The sequence below is a fragment of the Anomaloglossus baeobatrachus genome, chromosome 4, assembly GCF_048569485.1.
Source record: "Anomaloglossus baeobatrachus isolate aAnoBae1 chromosome 4, aAnoBae1.hap1, whole genome shotgun sequence".
Classification (NCBI taxonomy): domain Eukaryota; kingdom Metazoa; phylum Chordata; class Amphibia; order Anura; family Aromobatidae; genus Anomaloglossus; species Anomaloglossus baeobatrachus.
Genome location: NC_134356.1, coordinates 47479711 through 47502960, shown reverse-complemented (window position 1 = coordinate 47502960; position 23250 = coordinate 47479711). Strand labels below are relative to the sequence as shown.

The 23250-nt window shown below is 44.9% G+C and overlaps 1 protein-coding gene across 2 annotated transcripts in view; it reads left to right on the top strand.

Moving 5' to 3' along the window:
* SGCD (sarcoglycan delta) overlaps positions 1-23250 on the top strand; it is a 1008723-nt gene that overhangs the window by 301959 nt on the left and 683514 nt on the right. For both annotated transcript variants that reach the window (XM_075344301.1, XM_075344302.1), the window contains exon 2: positions 10349-10412. The gene's annotated coding sequence lies outside the window, so the exon portion shown is untranslated. The remainder of the gene's footprint in view (positions 1-10348; positions 10413-23250) is intronic.

Below are 23250 nucleotides of genomic sequence, written 5' to 3'. Positions count from 1 at the left end.
GTGTGGTTTTGCATTTGGAAGTTGTTGCTGTGACCAGACAACATGCGGTTTAAGGAACTCTCAATTGAGATGAAGCAGAACATCCTGAGGCTGAAAAAAAAGAAAAAATCCATCAGAGAGATAGCAGACATGCTTGGAGTAGCAAAATCAACAGTCGGGTACATTCTGAGAAAAAAGGAATTGACTGGTGAGCTTGGGAACTCAAAAAGGCCTGGGCGTCCACGGATGACAACAGTGGTGGATGATCGCCGCATACTTTCTTTGGTGAAGAAGAACCCGTTCACAACATCAACTGAAGTCCAGAACACTCTCAGTGAAGTAGGTGTATCTGTCTCTAAGTCAACAGTAAAGAGAAGACTCCATGAAAGTAAATACAAAGGGTTCACATCTAGATGCAAACCATTCATCAATTCCAAAAATAGACAGGCCAGAGTTAAATTTGCTGAAAAACACCTCATGAAGCTCAGCTCAGTTCTGGAAAAGTATTCTATGGACAGATGAGACAAAGATCAACCTGTACCAGAATGATGGGAAGAAAAAAGTTTGGAGAAGAAAGGGAACGGCACATGATCCAAGGCACACCACATCCTCTGTAAAACATGGTGGAGGCAACGTGATGGCATGGGCATGCATGGCTTTCAATGGCACTGGGTCACTTGTGTTTATTGATGACATAACAGCAGACAAGAGTAGCCGGATGAATTCTGAAGTGTACCGGGATATACTTTCAGCCCAGATTCAGCCAAATGCCGCAAAGTTGATCGGACGGCGCTTCATAGTACAGATGGACAATGACCCCAAGCATACAGCCAAAGCTACCCAGGAGTTCATGAGTGCAAAAAAGTGGAACATTCTGCAATGGCCAAGTCAATCACCAGATCTTAACCCAATTGAGCATGCATTTCACTTGCTCAAATCCAGACTTAAGACGGAAAGACCCACAAACAAGCAAGACCTGAAGGCTGCGGCTGTAAAGGTCTGGCAAAGCATTAAGAAGGAGGAAACCCAGAATTTGGTGATGTCCATGGGTTCCAGACTTAAGGCAGTGATTGCCTCCAAAGGATTCGCAACAAAATATTGAAAATAAAAATATTTTGTTTGGGTTTGGTTTATTTGTCCAATTACTTTTGACCTCCTAAAATGTGGAGTGTTTGTAAAGAAATGTGTACAATTCCTACAATTTCTATCAGATATTTTTGTTCAAACCTTCAAATTAAACGTTACAATCTGCACTTGAATTCTGTTGTAGAGATTTCATTTCAAATCCAATGTGGTGGCATGCAGAGCCCAACTCGCGAAAATTGTGTCACTGTCCAAATATTTCTGGACCTAACCGTAGATCCTCCTTTTGGAAAAATAACAGCCTCTAGTCGCTTCCTGTAGCTTTTAATGAGTTCATGGATCCTGGATGAAGGTATATTTGACCATTCCTGTTTACACAACAATTCCAGTTCAGTTAAGTTTGATGGTCGCCGAGCATGAACAGCACGCTTCAAATCATCCCACAGATTTTCAATGATATTCAGGTCTGGGGACTGGGATGGCCATTCCAGAACATTGTAATTGTTCCTCTGCATGAATGCCTGAGTAGATTTGGAGCGGTGTTTTGGATCATTGTCTTGCTGAAATATCCATCCCCTGCGTAACTTCAACTTCGTCACTGATTCTTACACATTATTGTCAAGAATCTGCTGATACTGAGTTGAATCCATGCGACCGTCAACTTTAACAAGATTCCCGGTGCCGGCATTGGCCACACAGCCCCAAAGCATGATGGAGCCTCCACCAAATTTTACTTACTTGGGTAGCAAGTGCTTTTCTTGGAATGCCGTGTTTTTTTTGCCTCCATGCATAACGCCTTTTTGTATGACCAAACAACTCAATCTTTGTTTCATCAGTCCACAGGACCTTCTTCCAAAATGTAACTGGCTTGTCCAAATGTGCTTTTGCATACCTCAGGCGACTCTGTTTGTGGCGTGCGTGCAGAAACGGCTTCTTTCGCATCACTCTCCCATACAGCTTCTCCTTGTGCAACGTGCGCTGTATTGTTGACCGATGCACATTGACACCATCTGCAGTAAGATGATGCTGCAGGTCTTTGGAGGTGGTCTGTGGATTGTCCTTGACTGTTCTCACCATTCTTCTTCTCTGCCTTTCTGATATTTTTCTTGGCCTGCCACTTCTGGGCTTAACAAGAACTGTACCTGTGTTCTTCCATTTTCTTACTATGTTCCTCACAGTGGAAACTGACAGCTTAAATCTCTGAGACAACTTTTTGTACCTTCCCCTGAACAACTATGTTGAATAATCTTTGTTTTCAGATCATTTGAGAGTTGTTTTGAGGAGCCCATGATGCCACTCTTCATAGGAGATTCAAATAGGAGAACAACTTGCAAGTGGCCACCTTAAATACCTTTTCTCATGATTGGATACTCCTGCCTATGAAGGTCAAAGCTCAATGAGGTTACAAAACCAATTTAGTGCTTCAGTAAGTCAGTAAAAAGTAGTTAGGAGTGTTCAAATCAAGAAATTGATAAGGGTGCCCATACTTTTGCACCGGTCAAGTTTTGTTTAAATGCGGATTGCACATTTTCTGTTAGTACAATGAACCTCATTTCAATCCAGAAATATTACTGAGTCCATCAGTTATTGGATATATGAAACTGAAATAGCTGTTGCAAAACCCCAAATTGTTATAAAGAAAAAAGGTTAACATTAATAGGGGTGCCCAAACTTTTTCATATGACTGTAGATAAGATAACATACTACTTAATTATGTTTATCTTCTTTCTGGGAAGTCTGGCTGTGTTTGGCAGCCAACTCGCTGCCTCTACAGCTGCACACAATCTCCTGCAAGCTGCTTACTTTGCATTGAAGTCAAAACAGAGGGTAAAATTAGTCCAGTAACACAAATATAGTCCAGTAACCGATAAATATCCAGGTCTCTCTGAGAAGCCAGTGTCTCCCAGAGGTTCAATCTTCCTGCTTCACTCTTGAAGTTCTCAAACTGACTGCCTAATCTCCCAGGTAAGCAGAGAGTCCACAGTAGGTGGACTCTAGGCCCACCTCCCCCCACTCCCATGGACAGAAGCGCCTCAAGATGCTTTAACCTAGTGCAAGGTTATAGCCTCTTGAGGCACTTCTGTCCATATAGCCTAATGGAGATCCTCCAACAGAGTGAGTACAGAAACTGGACTGCTTCCAGTCTAAAGGAGAGAGCCAAAGATCTGGGCCTGTGCTACCAGGGACTGAGTAAAGAAGCCTAAGGCTAAGTTCACACTTCCATTGTTTTGCATCAGTCACATGCGTTGCTTGACGCATGTGACTGATGTGTTGTACAACGGATGACAACGGTGACAAAGAAAAGAATTTCTTTGTCGGACTCCGTTGTGTGCGGGGGGCGGAGTTCGGGGAGCGGAGTTTGGGGTGGGGCGGAGTTCGGGGGGCAGAGCTGAGGACGTCAGTGCCGTGATCTGCATGGCTGGGGACAGGTGAGTGAGTGTGTGTGTATGTGTGTGTTTGTGTGTGTCTACATACGTGTGTACATGCGGAGTGCGGGAGGGGGCGGAGCCGTGGAGCTGAGGACGTCAGTGTTGCGGGGACTGCAGGGCTGGGGACAAGTGAGTGAGTGTGTGTGAGTGTGTGTGTGGGAGTGTGAGTGTGTGTGTGTGAGTGTGTGTGTACACATGCGGAGTGCGGGAGGGAGCGGAGCCGAGTGGGGAAGTGTCGGCCTCCTTGCACACTGTATGCAGGGTAAATATCGGGTAACTAAAAGCAAAGCACTTTTTGCTTGGTTACCCGATATTTATCTTGGATACCAGCTTAGCGCGGGCTCCCTGCACCCGTAACCACTGTAAATATCGGGTAACTAACCAAAGCGCATTGCTTGGTTACCCGATGTTTATCTTGGTTACTGTTACGACCGGGTGGTGGAAACACTGGACCGTACACCGATTTCCCCTGAGGAGGCAGCCAGGCCGGTCACCCCGCCAGAGGGTCCTGATGCACGGCAGCCGAAGCACAATTGGTAGCTGGACAGTCCGTAGAGGAGCAGGAAAGGTGGATGGTGCAGAGCACACAAAGTTCTGGACGGTAGCCCGGGTGACAAAGCTCAGGGTCCGAGGCCGGGTTGTAGGGTCAGGCGAGATCCGGAACCTGCTGAGCGATGGGACGGGTCACCGAACGGAGCCAGGGACTGAAGACTGGCGGAGCTGCAGAGGTGGTGGAACATCCGCCGAAGTCACCGTCAGGGTCCAGGGATGGACTTGGTTCGGAGCGACTGGCGTGGCAGGGCAGGCTCTGCGAGACAGACAGGGTTAATACAAGGCAAAGCACAGGGCAAAGCAATACGGGGACCTGAACACTAGCTTGCTAAACACGTAGAACAGGCCCCGCCCACCAGGAAAGTGCATCCTAAAATACCCTGTACCTGTCTATGCAATTTCCTGTTTCTAGGTGCTGGCCCTTTAAGAAAGGGTCAATGACCGCGCGCGCGCCCTAATGCGCATGCGCGAGGCCTGAGTACCAGAAGCCAGTCCAGGGAGCGGTGCGGAGGAAGCAGGGGTGCCCGGCTGGAAGTCCCACGTCGCAGAGGAGCGCCGGGAGCAGGGAGCTGGACGCATGGAGGCCGCAGGCGGGGAAGAGGAGGCCGGGACCAGAGTGGTGAGCAGGGGACGCCGCCGGGGAGCGGGGAGCGGGCCACGGGGACCGGAGAGCGGGGCCAGGGGACCGGGAAGCGTGACAGTTACGGGGGCAGGGAGCCAGAGAGCGCATGCGCAGCGAAATCCTACGGATCGCGCTGCTCAAAAAACGTTACAGGCTGCGTTGCTCCCGCCCGGCGGTCAGTTAAAAAACGACTGACCGCGACACAGCGGATGCAACGCAGCATCATCAGTCGCAATCCATCACTAATAGAAGTCTATGGGGAAAAACTGGATTCCTGCAAAATATTTTGCAGGATACCGTAATTCCTCAAGGCTACGGATTGTGACTGATGCAAAACAACGGAAGTGTGAACTTAGCCTTAATTGATCTACTTGTGGGAGAGAGCCAGTCCACCTCCCAGATGTCTGATGGAGAAAGTGATGTTAAGCAAAAGTGAGGAATGTATGGGTATTTGTAGTCTATGGGCAGTCCAGAAGTAATTAGAGGGTTGAAAATTACTGATGTTCTGATGTTAAAAAGGACACCGCCAGTCCACCTTCCCACTTACAGAAGAGTAATCTCATAATCTGGGGGAAAAAGATACAGTAGTCATTATACTAATGAATCCAATCAATCTAGACTTTAGCTGGATATTCTTTCATTGTAATGTATAGAAGTCATTTTGTAGAAGGCATTCTTTCAGAAACCAAGGTGTCTTCTTTGTCCTACTTGGTTTTATTAGCCCCGCATTATTCATAACTAGATTTATTATCATCAATGCTGCCTTAGGCAACTTTTTCATGGACGATGGTATCACTGGTACATGGAAGTCTTTCTTTGTAGGTTAACCAAATCATGTCTTTTATTTGACTTTACTTGCTAGAATACCACAAACACTTTAGAGAGGTGTTGGCTGAATGATGGTTTGGCCACTGAATGATGGTTTGGCCATCAGCTATCTTGCCCAAATCTTCCATACTTATCCGAGTTCTACTGTGTTCTCTATGAAAGAGCCACTGCCAGAGTCTTTTGGCGGCAGCTTTTTTCTTAGAGAACAAAAGGATTTGGAGTCCGATATTGGACGTGCCAGATCCTTATCTCTCCTCCTGACATCATATGTCTCGGACCACCATACACATTAAAACGTTGCCCGATCTTGTCATTATATGATGTGTAGAGTGGGCCTTAGCTCTCAAAGCCTTTAATCACATGAACTCCGCCTTAACCGACATTGCATTTTAGGACCATGTGAACTAACAAAACATTGTCACCAGAACATTTTGATTTCTATTACTGTACTTTGCATTATACTATGTAGAAGACTATGGGGTGCATTATACTATATGGGGGACTATAGGCTGTGCATTATACTATATGGAGGATTATGGGGTGCATTATACTATATGGAGAACTATGGAGTGTGCATTAAATTATATGGAGAACTATGGTTTGTGCATTTTATTAAATTGAGAACTATGGGAAGTGCATTATACTATTTCTAGGGCTATGGGGTGTGCATTATACTATATGGAGGACTATGGGGTGTGCATTATACTATATGGAGGACTGTGGGGTGTGCATTATACTATATGGAGGACTAGCTGTCCTACCCGGCTTCGCCCGGGTTAATAACTGCTGTTAACAAATAGAATGTATTAACAAAAATGTATTCTGCACACAAAAACACAAAACAAATACGGTAGATAGAAATGTAATTATTAAATTGTTGCCTATATTAACCAATCAGAGCTCAGATTAATTAACGGTAGCAAAATAGAAGCTAAGCTGTGATTGGTTGCTATTGGCAGCCTGATAAATCTCCAGGCAACAGAAAGCCCTCCCCTGACAGTATATATTAGCTCACACATACACATATAGACAGGTCATGTGACTGACAGCTGCCGTATTTCCTATGTGGTACATTTGTTGTTCTTGTAGTTTGGCTGCTTATTAAACAGATTTTTATTTGTGAAGGATAATACCAGACTTGTGTGTGTTTAGGGCGATTATGTGGTGAGGTTGGTGTATGTGTGGTGAGATGTGTGCTGAGGGTGGTATATGTGTTCAAGCACGTGGTAGTGTGTGGCACATTTTGTGTGTGTGTTCATATCCCCGAGTGTGGTGAGTATTCCATGTCGGGGCCCCACCTTAGCAGCTGTACGGTATATACTCTTTGGCGCCATCGCTCTCATTCTTTAAGTCCCCCTTGTTCACGTCTGGCAGCTGTCAATTTGCCCCCAACACTTTTCGTTTCACTTTTTCCCCATTATGTAGATAGGGGCAAAATTGATTGGTAAATTGGAAAGCGCGGGGTTAAAATTTCGCCTCACAACATAACACCCGGCGCTGCCCGGGATAGTAACTGTCTCTCTGTTTCTCTCCCATTCTCTGTCTGTCTCCCCCTCTGTATATATCTCTCTGTCTCTCTCTATCTCTTTGTCTGTCTCTTTCCCTGACTGTCACTTTCCCTGTCTGTCACTTTCCCTGTCTGTCACTTTCCCTGTCTGTCACTTTCCCTCTCTTTCCCTGTCTGTCTCTTTCCCTCTCTTTCCCTGTCTGTCTCTTTCCCTGTCAGTCTGTCTCTTGTCTGTGTCTGTCTCTTTGTGTCTGTCTCTCACCCTGTCTGTCTGTTTCTTACTCTGTCTGTGTCTGCCTCTTTCCCTGTCTGTGTCTGTCTCTTTCCCTGGCTGCATTGTGACACGCCAACATTCCATATAAGGGCGTGGCTGCGCATTCTTCTGAAGTTCTGGCTGCACTGTGGCTCCCAGCTTCATTCGCTTTAATGGAGGCAGGTTTTTTGGCGAATAACTGTAAAGCGCGGGGTTAAAATTTCCCCTCGAAACATAGCCTATGACGCTCTCGGGGTCCATACGTGTGAGTGTGCAAAATTTTGTGCCTGTAGCTGCGACGGTGCAGATGCCAATCCCGGACATACACACAGACACACACACACACACACACACACACATACACACACACACATTCAGCTTTATATATTAGATTATGTGGGTGCATTATAATATATGGGAGAGTATGGTTCGTACAATATACTTTATAGAGGATTATGGGGTATGCACAATAATATATGGAGGAAATTGGGGTGTGTATTATGTGTGATGCCAAGGCAAAACCAGGTAGTCACAGAAGTAGTCCACCCTCCTTGACCCCACCAAAAACCCACACCCAGGTACAACACACAGCCATTAAAGCCTAGCCACCCACTCATGACAATAGGGACACACCAGTGGGCGGGATCAGGCGGATGAGAATGCCCACCTAGAGGTCCTGAGGTGTCAGGGGAGGGAACAAGTCAAACAGTTAGTGTGCAGGCACAGAACAGTGCAGTCAGTTGAAACTGACAGTTGACAGCGGAGTCAGGGGTAGGGGCCCCTGGACGACCTGGTTAGGTGGCAAACAGTAAACAGGGCCACAGGCGATGAAGATCCGGTCGCGGGAGACCTTAAGTGGACCGGGGCAGGGTTGTAGCCCACCGGTGACGACAGTGAGAATCCGGTCCGGAGGCCGTTTACAGACGTAGTGACTGGACCCTAGGACGAGGAAGGTTGCATGCCCCTTGTTAATTAACCAGCAGAGGACGAGGTTTCAGGCCTTGTTCTCCAGAAGCCCAGAGACCGAAACGGAAGCCCAACGCGGGGGATAGGGTGTCCGTCAGAACTCACAGCTCCCAAACATACACAGTTACGGGAGTGGACTTCCCCGTTCCATGCGGAGTCGTCCCACAAAAGACCCAAACACAGAGTTCATGAGGAAGGGACCGCTGTTTGCTACACCCGGGTGTGGGACCTGAATACACCCACCAAAGGCGACCGGTCACTGGCAACTTGGTTTACCACTGGACTTTTGTGTGATTAGTGAACTGCGAGTACACCATTGTTCCCCGGTCCAACCCGGCACGCCACCTCCATCAGCCATTACTCCCGTGTACCGAAGGGCCCCGAGACTACGCCTCCCCTACCCGTGGAGGGGATCCCACCTTGCTGCCCCGCTCCATCAGCCCCGGGCGCCCCATCACCAGTCAGCGGCGGTGTCACCAACCTTCACCGCAACCCAGAGGTGGCGTCACCGACACATCAATCCCCTGTAAATACCCCTTTCCAATGGTTGTGAGGACAGACGGGTGTGTGAGGCCGGGTCCGGTCACCACTCGATCCGCAGCAGCGAACCTGGATCCAAGCGGCCCACGAAGCGGCAGCGGCCCCCGCCTACAACATATGCAGTATGCAGGACTAAGAGGTGTGAATTATACTATATGGAGGAGTATGGAGTGTGTATTATAATATATGGAGAATTGTGTACTATTTGCAAAAAAGGGTAAAAAGCTCTCAAAATCTCTAGCTCACATGGTGACCACTAACATTGCATAGTACTCCAGTATGGGAACCGTCTCTCATCAAGCGATGACATTTTACTCGGTGGGCAGCTTCACTGATCCCCTGATAAAAACAAAATAAATATTAACAGAGATGCAACCATTGCGTTTTCAGCTCCACAAGACAGAGATTTGTAGTCGACCCGACGTCACAGTTCTCATGTGGAGCTATTCAAAAGTGATAGATGTTTAGATGAGCACAAAAAGTGCAGAGTTTACAGTGTAATCACCCAATCATGGCACTGCATGGGGCGTAAGTGTTTCTTTAAATAACACAAGAACAGTAAGGTCTTTAAGGACAGTTGTATATAAAAGAGGTGAAAAGAAGAGTTACGGATCTCCTCTGGAGCGTTGCGACGTAGTCCATAGAATGAGTAATTCTTACTACAAACTTGACCAAAAGAGCAGTAAATACTTCACACATACTGATTCTTACAGTCTCTTTACCACGATACAAATCATAGACCGGGGATGGAAGTAGAATGGCAATTAGGCAATGACCAACCTTGTGGGGTAGCCACTTGGTATGCCATTCCACCGGTGCTGAAGAAGAATACTTTGTAATTGCTTTTTCCTTTTCTCATTGATCTAGGCTAGAATCACACTTGCGAGAGACTCGCGTGAGTCTCTCATTGCATCACCCGGCACGTCCAGACACTCTCCTGACAGGAACAGGATGGCTGCATGTATTTCTATGCAGCTGAGATGCTCCAGTCCTGAAAGCTGCAGGCCGTGCCGGGTGATGCGATGCGAGACTCACGCGGGACTCTCACAAGTGTGACTCCGGCCTAAGGTGCTGAATTAGTTCTTCATCGCCGAAAGTGGTGCCGGTGTCCACACCGTGAGCTACACCAGCGCCACTTTCACTCACAAGCTGAGTAGACCGTCTGCAGTGCACACTGATGAAGGTCTATGTTAGACCAATACATCTGTGCTGTATCTGGTGAAGCTTTCTCAGTAAAATACCAGTTTCTTCAACTATTTGAGTGCCAGGTATTTGCTTTTTGCTACATGTAGGTTCTGTCAGGCATTAGTAGTCTGGTGATGAAACCAACGGAGCATTGAGGCTTCTTGTATACATGAAAGCCACCACACGAGTTTGAACACATCCTTGCAGTATTCTATTGGTAAAGTCATCAAAGTGTTAATAGGTAATGATATGGTTTTCAAAATTTGGGTTATTGTTATATCTGTATAAAAAAATATTAAAAAAGGCCAAAAATGTACAAAATTTAGATGCAATTATTCTTCTACCAAAAATTGATATTCTCCTCTTTGTTCTGTATTGAAATAAATTATATTTTCTTTCGGCAGGCACGGGGCCCCTGGAAATGGATGCCTTGTAGCTGAAATCCATAGGACCCTTTGTGTTCTCAAGGTAAACAAATACAACAACTTGTATATAAAGTACATTGCAATCTACTAATGCAGCACTTGGCAGTACCTGCAACCCCCAACTGCCAGGACATGATGTACAGCTGTAAACATAGTGGTTCTCTACCATATTCTTCAACGTCCATAGAAACATTAACATCCGTTTTCTTACAATTTGTATTGTGTTTAAAGTAAGAGCGAAATGTTAGTTTGATGAGTGTTATATGGACTAGTATTAAAGGGATTGTCCACTACTAAGACAACCCTTTCTTATTCCACATGTATCCCCCAGGTAAAATAATTAAGCCTATACTCACCTCCCGTACCAGAGGTGCGGTGAGGTCATGCAAGCCCCATGTCCAATCATCGCCCACTTCTGTCTCCCAGCACTTATAGCAAACGAGCAATCAACAGGAAGTTAGCTTAGTCACAGCCCTCACTTCCTGTTGATTTGGTCCAATCGTGGGGAGACAGAAGTTGGCAAAGATTGGACGCGGGGTTCGCGTGATGTCGCAACCCCACATGAACCCCCACACCACTGGAAGCGTGCCGTTACGGGAAGTGAGTACAGGCTTTATTATTTGACCTGGCAAAAAATGTGTGTAATAAGAAGGGGTTGTCCTAGTAGTGGACAATCCCTTTAAAAAGTGGAAAACGGTATGTCTTAAAGGGGTTCTACCATAAACAACATAAATCACCTCCCCATAGGATAGGTGATAAATGTTTAATGGATGGAGGTACGACCGCTGGGAGTCCCAGAGTAACAAAATTCCCAGAGTTTACTGAGCATGTGCAACCTCTGTTATAGGCAGCTGTTGCACATGCTCATTAACGTTTTATTACACAGAAGACGGCGGAGTCCCAGCATTCTTACATTTATCATTGTGGATTGGTGACAAAGTTGTTTATGGGAAAAGATTCACGCCGTACACCAGTCCATAAAGACTATGGGGCTCAACAGGTGTGTTTGGGCAAAATTTCACTTCTAGGAATTTTGGACTTTCGGGGCAATGTTGACATGTAAAGAACTCGGCAGCCCTGCTGATTCTTGGCGGCTTTGGACACATAGGTTGAATCTGGACATGCGATCCTAGAGTCAAGGAGAAAAATATTGTTAATCCAGAGTGTATTTAGAAGGTTGTATTGCTCAGTTGGATATCGGTGCCCTCCTTCATTATCACAATTCTTATCTGGTGCTGCTAAAGGCTGCTTTACACGCAACGACGTATCTAATGATATGTGGTCGGGGTCACGGAATTCGTGACGCACATCCGGCCTCGTTAGCGACGTCGTTGCGTGTGACACCTATGAGCGACCGCTGATGATCAGAAATACTCAACAAATCGTTGATCGTTGACACATCGTTCATTTTCCAAATATCGTTGCTGGTGCTGGACGCAGGTTGTTCGTCGTTCCTGAGGCAGCACACATTGCTACGTGTGACACAACGAACAACAGCGTCCATGCGTCCTCCGGCAACAAGGTGGGCGTGTCATTAATGCGGCTGCTCTCCGCCCCTCCGCTTCTATGGGTGGGCCGCTGTGTGACGTCGCTGTGACGCCGCACGAACCGCCCCCTTAAAAAAGAGTTTGTTCGCCGGCCACAGCGACGCCGTTAGGAAGGTATGCGTGACGCGTCCAAGCGATATTGTTCGCCATGGGTAATGATTTGCCCGTGACGCACGGACGACGGGGGCGGGTGCGATCGCTAGCGTGTAAAGCGGCCTTTAGACTTAGGGGTACTTTACACGCTGCAACATCGCTAGCGATTGCTAGCGATGTCGAGCGTGATAGCACCCGCCCCCGTCGCTCATGCGACATTTGGTGCTCACTGTCGTAGTGAATATTATCGCTACGGCAGTGTCACTTGCACATACCTGGTCAGCGACGTCGCTGTGACCGCCGAACAATCCCTCCTTCAAGGGGGAGGCGCGTTCGGCGTCATACCGACGTCACTGCGGCGTCACTAAGCGGCCTTCCTTCCGCATTGCCGGTGGACGCAGGTAAGGATATGTTCGTCGCTCCCGCGGTGTCACACATAGCGATGTGTGCTGCCACAGGAATAACGAACAACATCATACCGGTGGCAGCAGCGATATTAAGGAAATGAACAACGTGTCAACGATCACCACTTTGGAACGATTTTGCGATCGTTGATCATCGCTCATTAGTGTTACACGCTGCGATGTCGCTACCGGCGCCGGATGTGCATCACTAACAACATGACCCCGACGATATATCGGCAGCGATGTCGCTGCGTGTAAAGTACCCCTTACTGATTGTCTGAAACAATCTGAAACAGAGATCCAAAGCCCGTGCTTACACCTATATTCAGGAGGCAAATTCTCTGTACTTTGTCCTGAGGAAGAGGACGGATATGTCCTCGAAACGCGTAGACCTGTGAAAATAAAGGGAAGAAATTTAATAACATCATCTGGACTCCTGTGGTTTGGCGCGGTATTTAAACCTGCTTTTCTCCTGCTATCTGATACACCTATATTCAGGATAGATCATCACTATCAGATTGTCAGGGGTCTGACTCCCTGCTGCCCCTTTGATCACCCATTTGCAGTTAAGTAATGGACAACCCCTTAAAAACTGCTTTTGGTGCAGATACCAGGCTAATACAGTACATTCATGACTTGTCTTGACGTTGAATATCATGCTCTGCTATTCCCTGTGTTTGAGTGGCCATCTCCTCTTCACCAGCATTCTATCAGCGCTATAGGTGCTGGAACGTCCTTTCCCTCACTTTTATTATTATTATTATTATTATTTATTTTATTATTATTATTATTATTATTATTATAGCGCCATTTGTTCCATGGCGCTTTACATGTGAATTGTCTCAATTGTCCATACTAGCCTGCTCAGAACTGAAAGCCCACCTATCTGATATCTCTGCAAGCAGTGAGAGGAGGAGCAGGAGGTCAAGATGTCAGTAGGTGACCATTAGCATTCAATGCATGGTGGCCATATTAGAAAGAGCTGGATCGAGCAGAAATAGGCTATTGTAATAGACCTTTTTAACTTTTACTCGATGTTAATGCTCTCTATACCTGTATAAGTGATCTACTGCTTTGTAAAAAAAAAAGTAAAGTAAAGAATTGTTGAATTTCACGTATTTTTGCTGTATTCAGCAGACATTATCAACTTTTTTGTATGTCCTGGTGGTTCTAAGATTGTTTAATTGTGTATCCTTGTAATTAAAATGAAAATAATGTCTCAAAATTAAATTCTGCCAGATTCGCTCAATTTGGAGGTGTGGGGGTCTTTCGATTCAAGTTTGGTGGAAATCTAATTTGTCAAGAAAGGGTTAAAAAAATACAATTATATATAGTGATGAGCAAACCCAAACTGTACAGCTCGGGGATTATACCAGGCAGGTTTGGGGAGAAATGTTTGGGGCAGTCAAGCATAAGTAACCATAAAATTTTATTGCTTTTCAACCCCCCCCCCCAATAAAAATGGTGGTCCAACTGACTAGTATACTGCATTCAGTTCAAAAACCACCAACATTTGGATTTATTAAGAACCAATTTTTAAGAAAATTCTTGGTGAATTTGATTAGTTTAGAAGCCATTTGTTCATCTGTAGTGTCACACGGAGTTTAGAACAAACTTTGGCAACTGTCATGGCGACATTGGACTCATTGTTCAGATTGCAGATTCTGACACTCCACCCGATGGTTTCTCTGGGATCAACACAGGCAGACTCGGGCGCAGACCTGCTGTGTGTTGATTCATAGGCAGGCTAGCAAGAGTTAATCTCTGCTAGTCAGCTTACTCCTATAATCACATGTTGTGGGGAAACCTATCACATCTGCTCCACTCATATTTATACTGTTGGAATCCTTCTACCCATGCCAGCTATAGTTTATTCTGTGTTCGTCAATGAGGTATGGTGTCCCAGACTCTCTATGGTGAAAGTTGTGTTTAGTGGTGCTTTTTGCTTGCAGCTATTGTGGAGTTTACCCCTATTGTTTTGTAGCTTCCGTCCTGCTTTTGTGTTTCCTCCTGAATCTCTTATTGTCTTTACCTTTGTGGGGAGGCCTATCACATCTGCTCCCCTAATATTTATGATGGTTGAAACTTTCCACCCATGCCAGCTATAGTTTATTCTATGTTGGTCTGTGAGGTGTGGAGTCCCAGATTTACTGGTGAAAGTTGTGCTCTTTGCTTGGTGCCTTTGTGGAGTTTATCCTTGTTATTTTGTAGCTTCCTTCCTACTTTCATATTTTCTCCTGAATCTCTTATTGTCTTTACCTTTGTGGAGAGGCCTATCATATTTGCTCCCCTAATATTTATGCTGGTTGAAACCTTCCACCCATGCCAGCTATAGTATATTCTATGTTGGCCTGTGAGGTGTGGTGTCCCAGATATACTGGTGAAAGTTGTACTCTTTGCTTAGTGTGGTTGTGGAGTTTACCCCTCTTGTTTTGTATCTTTCTGCTCCTGTTTTTCCTCCTGAACCTCTTATTATTTTTACCTTTGTATGTGCGTGCTGTCTGGCATAGTTTTGGTTTTCCCTGGTCTGTCTTTATCTGTGGGTTTTATCACACTTTTGTTCCTTCCCTTCATGGGGGAGCGGGAGGAAGAATTAGATCAGGACTAGTCAGGAGTAGGGATCATGAAGGAGACTTGGGCCTCTCTACCGTTAGAAGTATCCCTGAGAATAGGAATAACATAGGGTTCCCTAGCTTGAGGGACAGCTTAGGAGCCCCGATTCCCCGCAATCCCAAAGTCAGCGTGACATCTAGTGATCACTAGGTGTAATGCTGACTTTGGGATAGTGGTGAACCGGGGCTCCTAAGCTGTCCCTCAAGCTAGGGTTAGGGCTAGGGTTCCCTAGCTTGAGGGACAGCTTAGGAGCCCCGATTGCCCGCAATCCCAAAGTCAGCATGACATCTAGTGATCACTAAATGTTATTCTGACTTTGGGACATTGGGGAACGTGGGCTCCTAAGCTGTCCCTCAAGCTAGGGGGCTCTATGCTATCACTAGCTTTAATATATAGTATAGTGCTGTTGGTTTTAGGGTCTATTCACATCTCAAGGGATTCCAGGATACCTTTTTTGTTATTATTCAAAAAATCTGAAAAAAACTAAAAATTTTTCCCCCCTCTACAGTAATACAATCCTCTCCTCTCAAACATGAACGTGTTTCTTCTCTGAATGCGAAACGTCTTTCTGATGGTCTGAGAACAGCTTTTTATTTGGCTGATAGATCATTAGAGATTATCACTCCATTATGCTGTCATCATTAACCAAAACATCAAAGAAAACGGAGCCTCTTTGAGTTTACGAAACATTACAATTAGCAGCGGAAGGTAAATGCGATGAAAAAGTTAGGTTTTCACATAAAATAGAATCAGTTCTCAAAATCATAATTTCACCCATTTGATCATACAATGTGTAGACATTTACATAATAAAGTGGTGAATACATGGAATTAGTTATAATGCTTTGCGTTAGAAAATTCAATTTCAGATACCCTCAATTCTGAGTTAATTAGGGGGGGTCTTTAGGATGTTCATCTATTAGCCAGACCAGGCAGCAGCTATAAAGAGTCACATTGGAGGACCCAGCGTTTCCACGTATACGGTGCTTATTTAATGAGCAGCATGTAATGCCTCATTTGTACTGTAGGAGTGCTGCAAGGAAATCCAACACTTTCTTTTAGGTTCTCTAACTAAGTCTACATTAGCAGAATATACCAATCTGCTTTGTAATTCTGACATTTCCAAGCAAAATAGTAATCCATAAAGATATTTTAAATATTTTAAGCTACCTATTGTCATGTCCCCACCGGAGTCCGCTCCTGTGACTTCTGCTCCGATCACCAGGCGACGCCGTGTTCCCGTCATGGATAGTGCTGGTGATGGGTGAGGAGTCGATGCCCGTGGCTCTGCTGAGCGCAGGCTCTGCTCATCCACTGGGCTGGGTTTCCCTGGAACCTGCAGTACCACTGGCTGACTGTAGGTGGCGTGTGTCTTCCAATTTAAGTGGCCATCATTCACCTGCAGCCAATTTGAAGACACCACACCCTTCTTATTCCCCCTCCTGTCATCTGACCACTTCCAGAGATAGTTCTATTCCTGGTTCCTGTGTTATTTGTATAGTGATTCCTGTGTGTTGATCTCTGCTTTTTTCCGGACTACCTCTCCTGCCTGCTGTTTATGTACCTCGCTGCCCGATCCGGATTTGACCACTGCTTGTTTTCTGATTACGTCCTTGTCTGCCGATTCTGTCCCTGTTCTGCTATGCCTGGTTTGACCCTGCCTGATGACTACTCTCTCGGACTGCAGTCTACCACAGGTAGTGATCTCCAGGGCCCTGTGTAATTCCAAATCCCTGTATAGGGGTTAAAGGGTTCCAGGGTTCTGGGGGTCCTGCTTGGTGAGTGGCTTCCCCCTAGTCTGTCCATTACAGCCCGTCTGAGTCTGTGGATCCAGGCAGGCATTACACCTATACATTTTAGATAGCTGTTGGCCTAACATACGCTCACATATTAGGATCAGCCCAGTTTAAATGAGTTTTTAATGGGGAGAGGGGAGTTAGCCACTTAGAAATGGGAGGTGTGTAAGGTCCGTATTCACATTAGATGGTCAGAATTTGGTGAGTTTGGCCAACTTTTATCTAACGCATTGTCACAAGAAGATTTTTGCTGACATCGCCAACTGCCATAGCGGCGTCAGGATCTGTGGAGTATACAGATTTTGGCAATCTCCTTGCTAACTTCTCTGAGGTCTGTGATCAGCGCAGGGAGACACTGGTGTCGCCCCACAGCCTTAGGCAGGCTAGCAAGAGTTAATGTTAATGATCACATGCTGTGAAGGAGCCAGTCACGTTCACTCAACTCCCATATATGCTGGCTGGACTATTCCATTAATGCCAGCTATAGTTTACCTATACTGGTTTTGTGAGGTGTTGTGATCGAGACTTACTCGTGGTTGTGGGTCATTATTACTGTGAGCAGTTGTAGTGTTAACCCTTACTGTCTTTTTGTTGCTACCTTCCTGCTCTTGCTTTCCTAGGTCTCTAAATGTTTGTTCCTGTGAGTTTGCACAGTGTGTCTGAGTTTTTGTTTTTCCTTGTGTTAATCTGACCATCACACTACTTGGGGAAGAGGAGTAACCAAATAGCTCTAATCAGGAGAATAGCCAGGCACAGGACTCAGGCATCTCCAGCATTAGGGGTAACCCAGAAGTTAGGGATAGCCTAGAGTCCCCTAGCATGAGGAATAGTATAGGATCCCTTGTCCCTCGCTATCCTGCAGTCACAATGCGACATGCATATATTAGCTTGATAAGCTGAGCAGGCTCAGTAAAGACCCCATACACATTAGACTAATGTCGGCTGAAATGCAAATGAGGCAAAAGAGCTCTGGGCGTGTCAGAGCACTTCTGCCTCCTCAAGATGTTTCCCAACCCAGCTTCTTCAGATTGATTGACAGGTCACTAATGTGTGACATCAGGCTCCTGGAGAGGAGATCTGCTATCAGTTTGCTGGATGGGGAAAAATCAATCTTGGAAGGCTTTTTAAGTGCTTTGTCATTACTAGAGTACTTAACATATAGTTTGCATATACATTAAAATGCTAATATTTTGGGAATGCATGCCCATATATGCGGTTTGGGTGGGTTGATCTTATTGACGGATTGTTAAATAGAATCTGGACTGTCAATCACTTTAGGTGTAATTTGTCTTATTACTGATGATCAACTTTGGACTACTAAAGACTTTTCTTTTTTTTCTTTTAATGGCCTTCAGCTCCATCTCGAGCCATGGTTACTTGATGGATGAACGCTCTGTAGGACGATCGATCTTGTGCAACCTAGATAGGTCCACCAGTATGTTCTCCACCGTTAACTTGATATCATCAAGCCATTGCGTTGTTGGTCTTCCTCTTCGCCTTGTTCCTTCTCTTTTTTTCCTACCATGATGTCCTTCTCCAGTGATTGCTCTCTTCATATGAGACATGTAAGGCCATACGTGTAGTATTACATGCCATAGTATTGCACGGTGACCATTTAATTGAAAGGCCAACCACGTACAGTTAGGTCCAGAAATATTTGGACAGTGACACAATTTTCGCGAGTTGGGCTCTGCATGCCACCACATAAGATTTGAAATGAAACCTCTACAACAGAATTCAAGGCCAGATTGTAACGTTTAATTTGAAGGTTTGAACAAAAATATCTGATAGAAATTGTAGGAATTGTACACATTTCTTTACAAACACTCCACATTTTAGGAGGTCAAAAGTAATTGGACAAATAAACCAAACCCAAAGAAAAAAATTTATTTTCAATATTTTGTTGCGAATCCTTTGGAGGCAATCACTGCCTTAAGTCTAGAACCCATGGACATCACCAAACGCTGGGTTTCCTCCTTCTTAATGCTTTGCCAGGCCTTTACAGCCGCAGCCTTCAGGTCTTGCTTGTTTGTGGGTCTTTCCGTCTTAAGTCTGGATTTGAGCAAGTGAAATGCATGCTCAATTGGGTTCAGATCTGGTGCTTGACTTGGCCATTGCAGAATGTTCCACTTTTTTGCACTCATGAACTCCTGGGTAGCTTTGGCTGTATGCTTGGGGTCATTGTCCATCTGTACTATGAAGCGCCGTCCGATCAGCTTTGCGGCATTTGGCTGAATCTGGGCTGAAAGTATATCCCGGTACACTTCAGAATTCATCCGGCTACTCTTGTCTGCTGTTATGTCATCAATAAACACAAGTGACCCAGTGCCATTGAAAGCCATGCATGCCCATGCCATCACGTTGCCTCCACCATGTTTTACAGAGGATGTGGTGTGCCTTGGATCATGTGCCGTTCCCTTTCTTCTCCAAACTTTTTTCTTCCCATCATTCTGGTACAGGTTGATCTTGGTCTCATCTGTCCATAGAATACTTTTCCAGAACTGAGCTGGCTTCATGAGGTGTTTTTCAGCAAATTTAACTCTGGCCTGTCTGTTTTTGAAATTGATGAATGGTTTGCATCTAGATGTGAACCCTTTGTATTTACTTTCATGGAGTCTTCTCTTTACTGTTGACTTAGAGACAGATACACCTACTTCACTGAGAGTGTTCTGGACTTCAGTTGATGTTGTGAACGGGTTCTTCTTCACCAAAGAAAGTATGCGGCGATCATCCACCACTGTTGTCATCTGTGGACGCCCAGGCCTTTTTGAGTTCCCAAGCTCACCAGTCAATTCCTTTTTTCTCAGAATGTACCCGACTGTTGATTTTGCTACTCCAAGCATGTCTGCTATCTCTCTGATGGATTTTTTTCTTTTTTTTCAGCCTCAGGATGTTCTGCTTCACCTCAATTGAGAGTTCCTTAGACCGCATGTTGTCTGGTCACAGCAACAGCTTCCAAATGCAAAGCCACACACCTGTAATCAACCCCAGACCTTTTAACTACTTCATTGATTACAGGTTAACGAGGGAGACGCCTTCAGAGTTAATTGCAGCCCTTAGAGTCCCTTGTCCAATTACTTTTGGTCCCTTGAAAAAGAGGAGGCTATGCATTACAGAGCTATGATTCCTAAACCCTTTCTCCGATTTGGATGTGAAAACTCTCATATTGCAGCTGGGAGTGTGCACTTTCAGCCCATATTATATATATATATAATTGTATTTCTGAATATGTTTTTGTAAACAGCTAAAATAACAAAACTTGTGTCACTGTCCAAATATTTCTGGCCCTGACTGTATGTACATGGATCTGATAGCTCTTCCAAGGCGAGAGTGGTTCTCCATTCTGGTTTCGAGAAGGGCAACTTTTCAGGTCGCCTTTCTAAGTAAAAAAGTACAGTATTAGAGTATTAGTACTGCTTTCCTCTATGCCAGTGTTTCTCAACTCCAGTCCTCAAGCCCCACCAACAGATCATGTTTTCAGGATTTCCTCAGCATTGCATAGGGAATAAGTCCATCACCTATCCAGAAAACCTTACCTGTTGGTGGGTCTTGAGGACTGGAGTTGAGAAACGCTGCTCTACGCGATCTGCTTATAGCTTGTACGAAGGCTTCAAGGTTTTCTTACACAATAGATCACACATTCGTCTCTGCTGGGTTTTACTGTTATCTTACATCCCTTTACGAACACCAAGGGGCTCTTATTATCCTTATGGATCTCACATATTAAAGGATTAGATTGTAAGCTCAACAGGTCAGAGGTGACTAGGATTGTAGACAGGTCACTCTCCTATAAATATGAAATATTATCTTTTTTTATAGATTGACTTTAGCTGTTTGGCTTATGTATTGCTCAGTGAAGAATGGACCGAGGATCCGTGTAGGTCACGGCCACTGGAAGAAATTACTTTTTTTTCTCTCTGTGTACGGTGAAGGGTGAGAGGTCTTTATCTCTGATCATTTGTTATTTCCTGGCCCCTATAATCCATTGTTTGTTTTTTCTTATATGTCCCATCACTCTTTTCTCTATCTTCTCGCCATCTCGTAAATATGATGCACCGAGAAAAACTTGTAGTTTCTAAGATATTATTTTCTTTTTAGATTGGAATATATAAGAGTTTACCACTTTACCGTAAGGGTATCCAACTTCTGTAGAACGACATTGAGTACTGGGATCTGCTGGTATATAAAACCAACTGTGTATTGTCTTTATACTCAATCATATGTAATATCAGGGAGGGAACATAGCATTTTTTCTGTGTAGGGTAATACACTAAGCCACAGGTCAGGGTGAGCACACGGGCCTCGGAAGATGGCACAGCAGCAAGGATCTAAACAATGGGTAATAGTTGATGGCATGCAAGCAGGCAGAGCAGGACACATCGGAAGCCATGGAGCCAGGAGTGTCAATAAGAGAGCAGGTTCAACAGAATTTCTGAACCATCCTATAGATGCAGGAGATGACTGCATTGTATGCAGCAAACAATAGGTAATTCAGTAAGTAGCAAGCGTCGTTGGGTTAACCATTAGGCTTGAGGGTCAGTAGGTGCACAGAAAATAACAGAAGTGTAAGTATTGAAATAACAGTAATATGCAAAGAATCAATGCAGCGTAATAAACATTTCTGAAAAGCAGTTATTGAAGCTTACAGCAAACAATATATTTACCTACAAGTGCAAGAAGTATAGGTGCAACAGAAACACAAGAGTTTGAGCAGATGATCGCAGCAGAAGACACTGGATGGTGACAAACTCCAAACAGAAGCTGAACACATTCGAGAGTCGATACTCAGACACAGGGGTAGTCTAAATGGGCATTTAAAGGGAACCTGGGACTAGATTTGGTGACTATAAGCTGTGGCCACCACCACTGGGTTCTTATATACAGCATTCTAACATGCTGTATATAAGAGCCCAGGCCGCTGTGTAGAACGTAAAAATTACTTTATAATACTTGCCTAAACAGTCAGTATGGTGCAGATTGGTCAGATGGGTGACTCCGTCCTCCTCTTTCGGCGATCTTTGTCTTCCTTCTTCTGAAGACTGGGTGCATGACACGTACTACGTCATGCAGACGCATCAGCATTGAGGTCCTGCGCAGACGTTTTACCTCAATGCCGGCCTGTGTGGATGACGTAGTACGCGTCATGCACCCAGGATTCAGAAGAAAGAGGACAAAGATGGCTGAAAGAGGAGGCGCCGCACCCGGAGAACAGAGACACTCATTTGACCAGTCTGCACCGTACCGCCGGCGATTCAAAGCAGCCCACAGTCTGCCGGCAGATCAGTGGTGCCCACCACCGTGACACTCCATTAGCCCATAGTATTGCTGACCCTCTGGTACCGCACACTGACCCTCTTGAGCCGCGACACCCCCTCCTTCGAGCCCGCTGGCAGATCAGTGGCACCCACCGCCGTGACACCCCATGATCCAGCAGTATCGCCGACCCTCCGCTGCCGCACACTGACCCTCCTGAGCTGCTCCACTGCAGTGACACCGCCTCCAAGCCCTCCGTATCGCCGATTCTGCGCCACCACTACCGCCCCGGTAAGCCATATGCGGTTTCTAAGACGCACCCCCATTTTTCCACCATTTTCTTACAAACCGGAAAATACGGTATATATTTTTTTTCACGTATGAGAAAAGCTAATGACACTCAGACCAAACTCTGACGACACTGAGATGAAGCTCCGGACAAAAAAAAAAATTGTTGTTTTTATCGTCGTTGAAAAAAAACGTTTGACTGATTGAGGCCTTAAACATCGCCTACTTTTACAACACTTTTCATAGTTGATGAGCGATAAGAAAATTTAAAAAAAAAATTCTTAAAATTGGCAGCCATAATGATATGCAATTTTTTTTGTCAATAGTTTACAACAAAAATTTGCATAAACTGTTTAGTATAGTATATTATTAGTATATTGGGGCCACATTCTGCAAACAGACAGAACTCTGCGGGCTGTTTAACTTATTAATTGATGTATGATTAATGAAATGATTTGCTAAGATACGAGTAGAATGCTGCAAGCATCCCCAGAACTAAGAAACTATTTGTTATGTTCAAGTATGGCAGGAAAATGCAGACGCTGTCTCATGAGCAAAAGCAAAAAAAAAAAAATAACATAAAAAATTTGGCCAGATTACTAGACTTTCTAGATTATTGGACTGGTAAAATCCTGAAACTCTCCGCTTGCCTATTTCTGTCTCTTCAGTGAAGTGGAAGATTGGATTCACACGCAATCTTTTGCTTCATTTTTTTCTGCGCCACTGACCCCAAGTCCACAAACAAAATCTGTTTTGAGAGTGAATAATTTTCAAGATTATTATACAAAAAATTTGTTTGCAACAAAGTTTTCAAACTGTGCTTAGTTTATATTACATTTTGTGCAATTATGAGCCAATTTTTTTAAATACTAGTGAAAAGCTAGCGTG